At 36.5% G+C, this 13114-nt stretch overlaps 1 protein-coding gene across 1 annotated transcript in view; it reads left to right on the top strand.

Annotated features, from left to right (window-relative positions):
* The window catches only part of LOC150108037 (neuronal calcium sensor 1-like), a 158714-nt gene that overhangs the window by 127943 nt on the left and 17657 nt on the right, over positions 1–13114 (top strand). The window lies entirely within an intron of this gene.

The following is a 13114-nucleotide window of genomic DNA, read 5'->3' as shown; positions in this document are numbered from 1 at the left end:
TCAGCCTCACAACAGTCGAGTACCTCATTATATGACTGCAGGAAGAATGGTCCAAAATTCCCGTTGATCGCTATTACGTTACGGAAAGCAGGCCTCGTAGGATTGTTGCATTCATCGCAGCGAAAGGACATCATGCATCTTATTAAGGTGGGCGCTATGACTGTTTGTTCCTCCCAGTATGGTGACCGTTGACTTCTTTTGAAGCAGTGTATTTAGCATTTAGTATTATACATTTAAAGTAAAATTTACTTAATAGAGCTTTTTTTGTGTGTGTGTGTGTGTGTGTGTGTGTGTGTGTGTGTGTGTGTGTGTGTGTGTGTGTGTGTGTGTGTGTGTGTGTGTGTGTGTGTGTGTGTGTGTGTGTGTGTGTGTGTGTGTGTGTGTGTGTGTGTGTGTTGCAATCTGTTTCAGATTCACAGTGTGAGTAATGTTGTGAATAGCCACGCCACCAGTAGATGGCACTGCATAAATCATTCCTTGTACACACCGTCTTACTTGTCCTCAGATCATGAACCACTCAGTTCATTTTGGGGGTCAGTTTATCCCCCTAGTTTTTTGAGTATTTAACAACACTTAAAGAAAACAAATCACACGATGACTGACCCATATATCATGTAATATTATGAGTTCAATTGAATATGAGGATATTCAAAAGAAGGATATCTTTTTTTTTTTTGTCAGGGATGTCCTTATTATTCTAAATGAGATATTATGCCTGTAATTGTGTGTGTGTGTTCACACCACCTTTGTATTTCGAAGGAGGAAATCCACTCTCTGTCCATCTCTAGCTAACTCAGTTTTAAGTGAAGTCGTTCCTTGAAATCATCCAAACAGAAACAGCTGTAGAATAATCAAACGAATAATTTAGTTGAATATTTTAGTAAAATTCTTCTTGGGAACTGCAAAGGGGTTGCTTTTGTTAGAGTAGCGCTTGTGTGGGCTTGTAAATAGTAACCATTGCATTATTACAAAATTGTTTCTTCCCATGAAAGGATGATTAAAACATTTGTATAGCGCCAGCATAAGAGGGAAGAGAGAGAGAGAGAGAGAGAGAGAGAGAGAGAGAGAGAGAGAGAGAGAGAGAGAGAGAGAGAGAGAGAGAGAGAGAGAGTATTACATTGGCTACATGTTGTTTATTTATTAATTTATTATGTCTGTCAAATATTTTCTTTGGTTGCAAAAATCGTGTTTAAATTTATTACTGAAGTACTATTATCAGGTTCGATATTATTTCCTGGCTGGCTGTTTGTTTTTATTATTTGTGTTATTTGGAGTTTGCACAGGAAAAAGAGAGAAATAATGTAATATATGTTTTGCAACAGAATACATAAATGAAAGAAAAAAAATAAATCAGAAAAAAATAAATAAAAAATAAACAGGTTTGAAAACCTAACTAATACTTGTTTATTCTGATCTAGCACGAGTCTATCTAAAATAGACTCGTGCTATATATATTTCAAGAAAACAAAGAATAGGGTAGAAAAAGAAGAAAAAGAGAGAAGATAAAGAAGCCAGCAAGGTAGACTGGGGGGGGATAGCAGACATAAGAGAAAAAGAATAGAACAATATTACCTAAAGGGTTGAAGGAAAGAAGAAATAAAACAGAGACAAAAAACCAGAAATATAAATAAAAGTAGAGAGAGAGAGAGAGAGAAAGAGAGAAAACAAGAAAAAACAAAGAAAGCAAGGATATTGATAGAAATATAGAATTAAAGAACAATAAACATAAACTGAAACCAGAAAGTAATAAAATAAAATCGTTAAAAGAATGAACGAAGAAAATTCACATCGAGTATGTAACATACGGGGAATGGGGGGGGGGAGGTGAAAGCAAAGTTCCATCGTTAACTGATGCTGAATTAATGGGGTGGTGTTTTAGGGAGGTGATCGCTGTAGTTTATCATTACTAAGTGTGTCTTCTTAATTACCACTCCAGATAGAAAATGCTGGGCAGCCCTCAGCAGGGCTGTCATGAATGCAGAAAGTACTCGGTCTTTTTCTTCCACACGACATATACAGAGTGTTGTAATTGTTGCAGCAGACTACGATACTAATCCCATAAATTGCCATCTACAAATGTTTCTCCCATCAGCATCTTCTTAGTCCTCACGTGTACGAGACCTGGCCAATAAATCTTGTGGAACAAATGAAAACTTTTTCCTTGCAGCAACCGCAAGCCATTTAAGCTTAACTACGGTTTTTCTGGCCCGTTGCCAAATTTGTGTCGCAATCCTTTTCGTAGATGGCGCCAGTGTCCTACGCCACTCGTTATACGGTCTAAAGATCGAATCGAAGTTGCTTCTCAGTATCATTTTTCACCACTGGTCATCTTCTCTTCTCCTTCTGCACACTTGTCGCTCAAAGTGAAAGCCTGCTTCATCTTCAAGCAACCCCCTCATCCTTCCCTCCCCATAGCTTCTGTTGCTCTGACAGAAAACACGGCTAAAGAAGCACGAAAGCCAATGAAGAAGGATGGAATACATACAGAGAGGTTCATCACACTTTAAAAATACTGGAGTCAGATCCTACTGAAATGCAAATTAAACTTTTTTTTCATATAAAACACTCAGTTTTTCTGACATACTCCTATCTCCACACTGTCGCGGGTTTTTTTTGCCGAGTTGGGAGAACTCCGCTTTGTGACAGATACAAATGATCATTCCTGAGAGATGGGGGCGTCAGCTAGCAATTCGCTACATGAACACCAAGAGAACATCCGGTTAATGGGACTAGGACACTGATGAGTCAGCATATTTCATCTTTAATAATTGCCTGTTTTTTTTTTCTTTCTTTGTTGATTTGTTTAGTCTTCGGGAATTTTTGCCCGTGTTGTTATTTCTCAGTGTTTTCTTTGAGCATAGTCTGGAGAGTATCTTTTATTATTTTTTTTTTCGTCTTTCAGTTTCTTAAAGTGATTTGTAGTAAACGTTTATAAGAAGTTTATTTTGCATCTACAGACAAGAAAAAACAGCAGGAGATTAAAGAGATGTCAATAAAAACCAAACACATAACAAAATTAAGAGAGAACTAAAACATAAACATGAAGCATTCATTTTAGTAAACAGTGTTGATTTTAATTAAAAACTAAAGATAAATGAATGAAAAACTGAAAACTAAAAACAAAAATATATTTGTTTCAGAATCAAGAAAATGAAAAGCACATACTTTTGAAATCAGGTAATTCTAACAAATAATAGAATGGCTCATTTCAAAGTTAACAAAATCAGAAACCTAAGAGATGAATGAAATGTCATTTTTACTCTTCCTAGCAGCAAAACAGTGTGCGCTGAAATAAACAGTTCATTCTGGAAGTCATTGTTACATACCTTGTTACGTGAATAATGAAAAGTTCAACAGTAAAAATCAAATGATGAAATGTAATTTTCATTCCTTCCCAGCTGCAAAGCAGCGCGCTCTGAAATGTACAGTTCATTCATTGTTATATGAGTCGTGCAAAAGTTCAACACTAAAAATCAAAAGATGAAATGTCATTTTCATTCTTTCCAAGCTGCAGCGCGCGCTGAAATGTACAGTTCATTCTGTAAGTTGCTTTGTTATATGCGCAATGAATAATGAAAAATTTAATAATAAAAATCAAAAGATGAAATGTCATTTTCATTCTTTCCGAGATGCAGCGCGCGCTGAAATGTACAGTTCATTCTGTAAGTTGCATTGTTACATGCGCCGTGAATAATGAAAAGTTTAACAGTAAAAATCAAAAGATGAAATTCATTTTCATAATTTCCGAGTTGCAGCGCGAGCTGAAATGTACAGTTCATTCTGTAAGTTGCATTGTTACATGCGCAATGAATAATGAAAAGTTCGACAGTAAAAATCAAAAGATGAAATTCATTTTCATTCTTTACGAGTTGCAGCGCGCGCTGAAATGTACAGTTTATTCATTGTTACATGAGATTAAATTAATTTTCAACAGTAAAAATCAAAAGATGAAATGTGATTTTCTTTCTTTCCCAGTTGCAAAGCAGTGCGCGCTGAAATTTACAGTTCATTCTGTAGGTTACATTGTTACACGAGTTATGCACAATGAGTTGTATATAATAAAAAGTTCACCAGCAAAAAATCTTGTCTGATCGCATGTTATGTTAAAAGGAATGTTCGACTAACACAAAACGTGAGCCAATTTCAGTTATTTATTTAATGTTATGCGTGTGTAAGAACTTGCTCAACTTGTTTTTGTTATCGTCCAAACTTCAGACTGCTTGGCATTACTTGAGACTCTACTACCTAATACACGTACTTAAGAAGAAGGGAAAATGTCCCCCCCCTCCTCTCTTTAAAAGTTTCTTTAATCCACTAGACGGAGATTACTTCCAGTTCTTAATGCTCCGGATGACTAGTCTCCATTCTCTGTTATCTCTTGGAGCTCTGTGCAAGATAAACACAAAGTTTCCGGTGTTGGCTACTGAAAGTAATTAAAGGATAAGCACAGCATTATTTAAGGCTAACACTCGTGCGAACACAGATGGAGTTTGGTATGCATGCATTACGGTTAAAGATTGAAGAAATCTACAGAAGTTAAGGATTATGGGAAACTTGAAGAGCCTGTTTGGTTTGTGTTTTCAGAATGCACGAACAAAAAATTGCAAAAGTATTTCATTCCTATTATGATATACTGTAATACGTTAACTGCTAATGCCATCTAGCGGGTAAAATATGAAGATTGTAATAATGTTTCAGATTTTCAAGCGCGAGTAATAATAGCCTTGATTAATCTTCGATATCGATGTCCGCTTCTTTAGACGAGTTGATGCAATTAGATAAGCTTTACGAATTTTGAATAAGGCGTGCGCCAGCTGAGCTATCAATATAACAATATTTAATGCAATGAGCCTTAATAGAATTAAAACTAGCAAATAAAGATATTATGGGAGTTCATATCTTTCATCACCGGCATTTGGAGTCTAAAGGTGTGCTGAGGGTCAGCAGATAGTGAGAGAGGAAGAGAAAAAGAGTAGGATAGTAGTAGGTAGTAAAGAGGCCTCAGTGGATCTGTTTGGCTTTATAATCTGTTAAGAGGTTTGTGGCCAAACAGGTCTGCCGACATCATCTCCCTATATCCGTTCGTACAGCTTTCGATTGTCAATCATCTCTTCAGATGTCTGACAAACGAAAGAAGCAAAAACAAATAAAAGAGAAGACTAAAAAAAAAAGAAAAAGAAAAGATAACTGGGGTTCCCTTTAAGAAGAAACTTGAAGTTTTTCCTGCTTTCGCGTGGGGGGGGAGGGGTCTTGGTAGGCAACCTCTTTTTCTACCGGTGTACTGTTATCTGATTTGGTCTTTTTTGCTTCCCCTTCCACTGGGCTTATCGGCCGTTTAGAAGCGTTGTTGCTTCATTTTCATTCTCTTCTGTATTTTTGTGTCCTTGTGGTCTTCTTTGGTGTCGGCTTGATTTTTGACTGTTTCTTTGCAGATCTTCTCTGCAGACGTAGCAGCTTTGTTTTTCTATCTTATGACATTTTGTCGCTGTTGACTCGAGTGCGGCTTCCAGGATCGGAAAATCTTCCTGTTCTGTATCCTTTGCCTTTTCTCATGATGATAGTACCGCCCATCTTTTCTGCGTAGGTTCTCGATGGGCAGGTGTCTACTTTGTGGTCCTTGAACCCACATTTTAGGCAAGCCGCTTGACATTTGTATAGTGCAATGTTTGTTGTAAGGCAGTTTTTGCATCTAATTTTTGTGCAGTTCGCCCCAAGGTGGTCAAAGGATCCGCATCGGAAGCATTGCTTCTTTACGCCAGGGTAATTGACCATTACCCTGGCCGATCCTATGACAACAAAATTTGGCACTTCTGCCTTCATTTCGATCACTATAATTAACGATGAAGATAATTAATAATAACTGAACAACTTGTAGTCGAACAACTTAGATACTTAAGTTCTTAAAGTGTATCACATTTTACTTCTGTCATGAATATAGTAATCTAATATTAATTATTTAAAGGTGTATTAAATTTTAGATAAAAAGTATTCTTAAGCCAAAAATATTTAATTTTTAAGTAAAATATTTTAGATATAATATCAGTTACATTATATTTATATAATAATATTTAAATTTCTTTGGTTTAAACTAGACTGAATTGTTAACCTTTATAAAAGAGCGCGCTAACATTGTAAGTTCATTTATAAAATCTCATTAATGGTGAAACTAACTAAAAAGTGCATCTTTTCTTCTTAATGTTCCTTTTTATGAAACTTTATTACATTTTTCTTTTTAGAATTTATTTTCCGATTAGATAAATGCATACTTTGTCGCCCATTGTTATCCTCTACAGAGCTATGCATTTATTTTGGATATTAATATTTCATTTTCCCTTTGTTTTGTGTTTCAAATGTTTCGGTAAACATTTGAAACCTTGAGATGGATCTCTTCTTCCGGATACTGCAAGAGATTTGAGGTCATTTTCCACAAGTTGCAGGGACCGTGTTTAGTGACCTCGCTTCCCCTGTTGTAATCCATCAACATCTCTTTTCTTCCGGCCCGTTTGCTTTGTTTATTTGTCACGGCAAAATTCAACGCAAAGAGACTTCCTCTAGAGAGAGACCTTCCGCTCATCTATCCGACTGGAAAATAAACGTTGGGTTTGTTTTTTGGGATGAAGATGATGCTTGTTGCGCCAAGCACTCGTCGGTGATTCTCATTATATTATTGTGCGCTACTCAGCTAAATGACACACACACACACACACACACACACACACACACACACACACACACGCACAGGGAAGGAGAGAGAGAGAGAGAGAGAGAGAGAGAAAGAGTTGTTATCGCATTGCGTCAAGTGGAAAAAAACGTCCATAATCAGAAAGATGCTAAACGTAATAAATTTCTTATTATTAATATTTTTGTAAATAGTAAATAGTTAATAATCTGTGATTAGTTTGTAAATATTTTAGCTTTTTTGAGTGAAATGAAAAAAATCCGTATTTTTAAACCAAGATGAGAAATATTATTCTTCAGTGTAATCTCGACTAGGCGCAAATGACGTCAAATATCAAAATCCCTTAATGAGATCCCTCACCCACGTAGATGGCTCATCTGCTCTGTTTAATCCCTCATTCTTCAACCTCCGGCGGTCCGCCAGAAATTTCCAAAAATTTCTTCGTCTCTCAGAAACAAAGCTCCAGCCACGAATATCAAATTTTCTAACTTCTAAGCAGCAGCAGATGTCGCACTAGCTAGAAATTGTAATTTTATAATATTGGATTTAATAAATAAAATACTATCTACGTTGGTTTATGTTTCTGTCTTAGTCGTCAGCAGGTCCGCGAAATATTTCTCCTATTTTCCCCGTCCGCAGGTGTAAAAAGGTTGAAGAACGCTGGCTCTAACCAACAGATTTTCGTCGCCCGGTGTGAGACCACCACCCTGCCGTCTGGAGACCTGAAGTAGCTAAAAAGTTCATGAAAAGTCTCAGAATAGAATTCCCGGATTTTTCTGACCCTTCAGCTACCTATCTACGATACGAATGCATCCTTTCGTGCATGGGAATTACATAAAAAAAAAAATGCAAGGCTGTGAGCAGAGCCTTGACTCTGCTCAGAGCCTTGCATTTACAAGGCTCTGACTAAAAAAAATGCAAACTCTGTGCAGCGTACATATCTTTGAAGTAGTGCAGTACCAAGGCAACTCGTGTCGAAGGTTTGTAATAATTTTTTCATAATTGTAAGCCTGTTTTTAGCACGAGATGAACTGACACTCTTACTAAGAATGATGACGGTTTTGAAACATGAACCAATAGCTGCTCGTGATTTAATAGAGCAGAACAATCACTGAACCGAATGACACCAACTAATCAATCGATTTTTTTTTTTATTTTGTGATCACAAGTGACACCTTTCGGAGCAGCTAAACTGGAATAAGCTTAAAGAAAATTAATGGAAAGGGACAGAAGAAAATAGAAAGAGAGAAGTAAAAACTAATCGAATTTTGGTATTATTGCTTCACCTGCTTTGTGGTCTCCGAAGGTAGATAGATCGGGACGGTTCTCTATTTAATTTACGAGTGAATTTTTGATCTCACTTGTACTGTATATGGAATTCATACTCCATTTTAAGAGAGAAAGTACTTAAAATGTAAATCGAAGACATGCAATTTAAATTCAAGTAAAAGCAAAAATTAATTTCAGACGTAGCCAATAAACGAAATAATCAAAAGTTAATAAAAGGTAATACTTTGAGCTGAGGATAAGTTCACCGGTCTCGTGCGGAGGGGAATAATTCTTCTTCCTAGAAACTCGTATTTTTTCAAAACTAGCAAATGAATACAGTCAGTGATATGCATAGAAAACAATGTGTATACAATTAGCCTCCTTCTCAAGTCGTTAAGTATGTATAGAGATGGATTACTAGTCTGTGACAGACTATTTCCTTACAATACACGTGTAATGTAAGGAAGCCGTTAGCCGGTGTCTTGGGCGTTGACTGCAGGGTTTTTCTCCCCAGTTTATCTGGGATTTTTCCTCCCGCAAAGCAAGCAAGCGGTCTTAAGAACACAACGCTTCACAGACAATTACACATGGTTAAGCGTGGGGATCGTTACCCCCAAGCTTAACCATGTGTAATTGTCTGTAGTGAGATATGAAACCCAAAAATGGGAGGCCAAGGCCCTATACGGGGCTGTAGTGCCAAAGAAGAAGAATATACGAGCTAAAGATGAGATGAACTAAACATGAGCTCGTAGATGAGCTAAAGAGTTAGAAAATCCAGGACTTACTCCTCTGAGTCCAACCACACAGCTCTTTTAACCTACTTCATGCCTAAAGTAAGTAAGTAGGATCTCTTCTGGATGATGAAAATCGTTACCCCCCTAAACACAGTCACAAATCCACAGTGGGATTCAAATCTTCGGTCTGTTGATTGAACAGCAAAGACTGTCCACATGGTCAACCAGACCAATAATGGCATAAAAAGGATCCTTTTGAGACTTTTCATTTCAGTTTTCATTGATTTTTCTACACCCATTAAATGTTATATGCATTTATGCATGTAACAATTATAACGTATATGCATACTTCCCGACTCCTCCTCCAATTTGTATGAGAATATTTTGAAGCGCATGCTGCAAAAGTGGACACACATAAATTAAGTAAAATATTTAAGATGCCAGTTTTACTTTTATTTTTAGAAATATCACAATTTATCGTAAACCTTTAATAAAATATTAAATAAAATAATAATTATAAAGATTCTTTCTTATGCTAAGACTTAATTAGAAATGGTATCGCAGTAAAGAACTGCGATACCATTTTATTTTTCTTAGAATATAGTTACAACGGTATTAAATTTTAAAGTATGAAAACGTAATTCTCGGTGAAATGTTCTTGAAATTATTGATGATAATTAACTGTGCGACCACAGATGAGACACCACTTCTGCGCATGTCAGAAGAAGGCGAATCCAATTCCATAATAGAATAATCAATACGTTTCGTGAGATGAGTGTTTATTATTATATGTCGGAAAATTAGCTTTTCTTTTATGAAAATTCTAGTTTTTAAAGTGGTAACTATTTTGCTTATACGACAGTTAGAAACTTTGACGTATAAAGCATTTGATATCGCGTGCTGGTAACGAATTCGTACATCGTCGAAAGGAATAAGGCGATGAATTGATGCTTCTTGGCACATTGCCAGCCGAGGGTCTCGGATCTGTGGTCGGACAGTAATAATCTGGCGCATTGAAAGAAGTATTATCTCAGTCAAGTTTTTATATACAGTATGGCGGCGGGGGGGGGGGGGGGAAACAGTACTGAATAACTACAACGATATATGTTATGGAGTAAACGGATTTATTAACAAAGAAATATTTGTTTATACATCCACAACTATCGGTGGAATCTTGGTCGAATAAAGCATTAACGACCTATTCGAAATGGGCACTTTGTCTTTCAAGGCAGATTTTTCGTAGTCATGCAAAAGTTCTTGGAAAACAACGGTTAGGACATCGGCTGGACATATCGTGTAATTTTAAATTAGTTCATCAAGGTTTGAAGGCGTGTCATGGTGGAATATCTATTCCTTCAGCCTATCCCAAATGGCTTGAGACATTTGCTTTACCAATTCCGTATGAAGAGGGAGTGTCGAAGTTCAGTACTTTTTTCTTTTGCGCCATATCGTACATATTATCTCACTAAAGTTTATATACATGACGGGGGGGGGGGGGACTGAAAAGTTCTGAAAGAGGCCAGTGGTGACAGTCACCTGATACGGGGGAGGGGGCTGTTCTAATGAATATCACTAATTCCGGGATTTGGATTCTTCCAGCAAGATAACTTGCAAGCACGATTCAACCAGTATCTAAGCATTCTGTGTGCTCTCCTGGTTTCTGATTTTCTTCATTTGAATCTCATCGAATATTTGTGGAATAATGTGAACACAGCATCCGCCTGTCGACGTCAGTGACCTCGAAGCGAATTGTTTGCCACTAACAACACTGATAGATTACAAATTGCTAATCATTTTGTTGTCAAAGTAAATACTTTGTAATCAAAGTAAAACTTACCGTTTACAGCCTTATTGGACGCAATTACCTTATTGTATGAATGTATCATCGAATCGTATAGCGTAAGGCGTATTCAAAGAAAAAATACGAAGGCACCAAGCGACGCAATTAAAGCCTCAATAGATACTTGTTGCTTCGGTTGTAATTCAAAACTGCGAAGCCCAATCGCATAGTTATTGTGCTATTATTCTACTGCCTTGTCTTAAAACCGGAAATGATACTTCGATTTCGTGTAGGAACTTCACGACCGTTAATTGCAAATTGAATTCAATAAGCCATGTTGTCTGCATTTCAAAGGTCTCCGTGGTCGTTTGTATTCTCTTTCCGATGGAATCATCACGTGACTGCTAACATCGCTGGATTCTTTGTTGTCGGTTTCCGTCTAAAATTAAGAGTTCGCAAATAGGATAAAGACTTCGGTGCTCTGTGTTTTTCTTGTTCTTTCGTTCAAGCGAGATTAGTTGAACTGTTTCCGATCTAAATTGATGACACCACTCAATTATACCATCTGGGTGATCCTTGATTTTCTTTCGGATTACTTTGTATAATAGGGAGACCGTGAACTATATATTTTGATTTCGACTACTACAATTCATGTTCATATTCGGATAGTTATTGAAGAGAATAATACATTATAAGAGTGGTAGTTTACAAACTATGTATCTGAAAAACTTTTTTTCATTAAATATTTGATGCAAATAATTATGACACAAAGTATTTTATTTATCTACACATGTATGCAAAATAAATATTAATAAATTATTAATAAAATAGAATATTTGATTTGGAGTTTTAATGAAAATAAAAGAGAATAATGCTCATAAATTAATACACCATAAATTTTAAATAATATTTTAGCTACAATCTGAAATAACAAACCTAACGTTGCTGTTTAGGGTGAACGAAGGTGGTGAGGTAAGAATAAATAGGACCTCTATGGTCCTTTTTAGGACTTCCAGGGTAACAAATGGCAATGCTTGTAGCCAATGAAGTTTCAACTGAGGCTCGGCTATTGCCGTTACTCAGCCATGACCAGAGCTTTTTAGCTAAATAACACCCAATCCATACAGATTTTCTTCATTCAGATGACGGGATAAAGAGTCACGGACTCAGTCCATCGCCCAGTTCTTTTAAGAACTTAAGAACGTTGCTGTTTCTAGCGCAAAGACTACGAGATTCATAGCTTGTTACGACATAAATGATAAATAAAATAATAAATAATATAATATAAATAATATTTTTATATTATATATATTATATTTTATATAATGTACACTGCAGTATTAATTAAAATTTTATATTAGTCTTTTAATTTCCCTCCTCCATTACCTACAAAGCTCTGCAATTTTTCTATCTTACATCAAGAGTGACATGGAACCTTACATACAAATCGGCCCTTCAGAACACACGCAATTTACAGAAAACCCACGTACTAATTTGTAGTCATTATCATTATTATTATCATTCCTGATACCTCCAAGGAGTCCGAAGACTCATCGCGGGAGGACATCTTCAACTGTCTCTACACCTTACCTCTACTACGAATCAACGCCATCCACCGCCCACCTCCAACACCACCACAACTAGTAATTTTTGTCTGTAAATTGCGTGTGTTCTGAAGGGCCGATTTGTATGTATGCGGGATGAAAAACCCGAGTTTCCGGGAGAAAAAACCCTGCTACCTCCGTATGAGATCGGCTAACTCATCATCGATTGAAATCGACCAGATAAAGATTCCTCCCGTCGCGACGAGAATCGAACTTATGCCTATTCCAATCGAAGAGCGCAATGTACCGTCCTTCTTCCAATTGCGCTACGGAGGCGCTTTTATTTTTAGTCTTTTTTATTTTGCCAAAATAGTAACTAATTGGCATCAATTTTGCTGTATAAAATTCGTCTGAAGTAATATGTTTTCATCTAGAAATTTATAGCATATTTCATAAATGACTGTAGGGGATGAAGGCTTCGGATTTGCCCGCTTGTGCAATTAGCAAACGGAAGTTTTTACTTAAAAATTGGTTTATTTTAAATGGAATTCATATTATCAGAACGATGCTCTAAATAATGTCTATTGTTTGCATTTCAAATTAGGTTAGCGAAGTGGTTATCTGAGGTTGCACTCTTCAAACTTAGATTTGCATTTCCCTAGGGGACGTACCCCCAACTATATTCGACTAACAAACAGAATAGAAATAAATTACGAAAGGCACCAAAGCAATTTAATGTAATTCATGTAATTAATCGACTTCTTATCTCATCATAAAGAAAACAAAACTTCCCTCTCCCGATGGATATTAAATTCTAGTTGGCCACAAATCTGCATCCCTTTCAATTTACATAAGTCGCTAAAACATTCGACCTGAAAAGCTATAAAGCCTGAACAACTCGCAAATGCAAAGCTTAGCAAACAGCTCACATGTTGCAAAGTGTAGTATTTGTAACAAATTCCTCTTCTGATCGAGTTTCTGGACCATTACGATATCATCAACTCACAAGAGTCCGGAACACCTTTATTAACATCTTGACTCAATGTTCTTGTTTCCAGTTTCGAATCTCGACTCAAGACATGAAAGGAAGACCAAAAGATACAGTGCA

The sequence above is a fragment of the Typopeltis vanoorti genome, chromosome 3 (assembly GCF_054136105.1).
Source record: "Typopeltis vanoorti isolate ZY-2024b chromosome 3, IOZ_Tvanoo_1.0, whole genome shotgun sequence".
Classification (NCBI taxonomy): Eukaryota; Metazoa; Arthropoda; class Arachnida; order Uropygi; family Thelyphonidae; genus Typopeltis; species Typopeltis vanoorti.
This window is presented reverse-complemented; position numbering and strand designations above follow the sequence as displayed.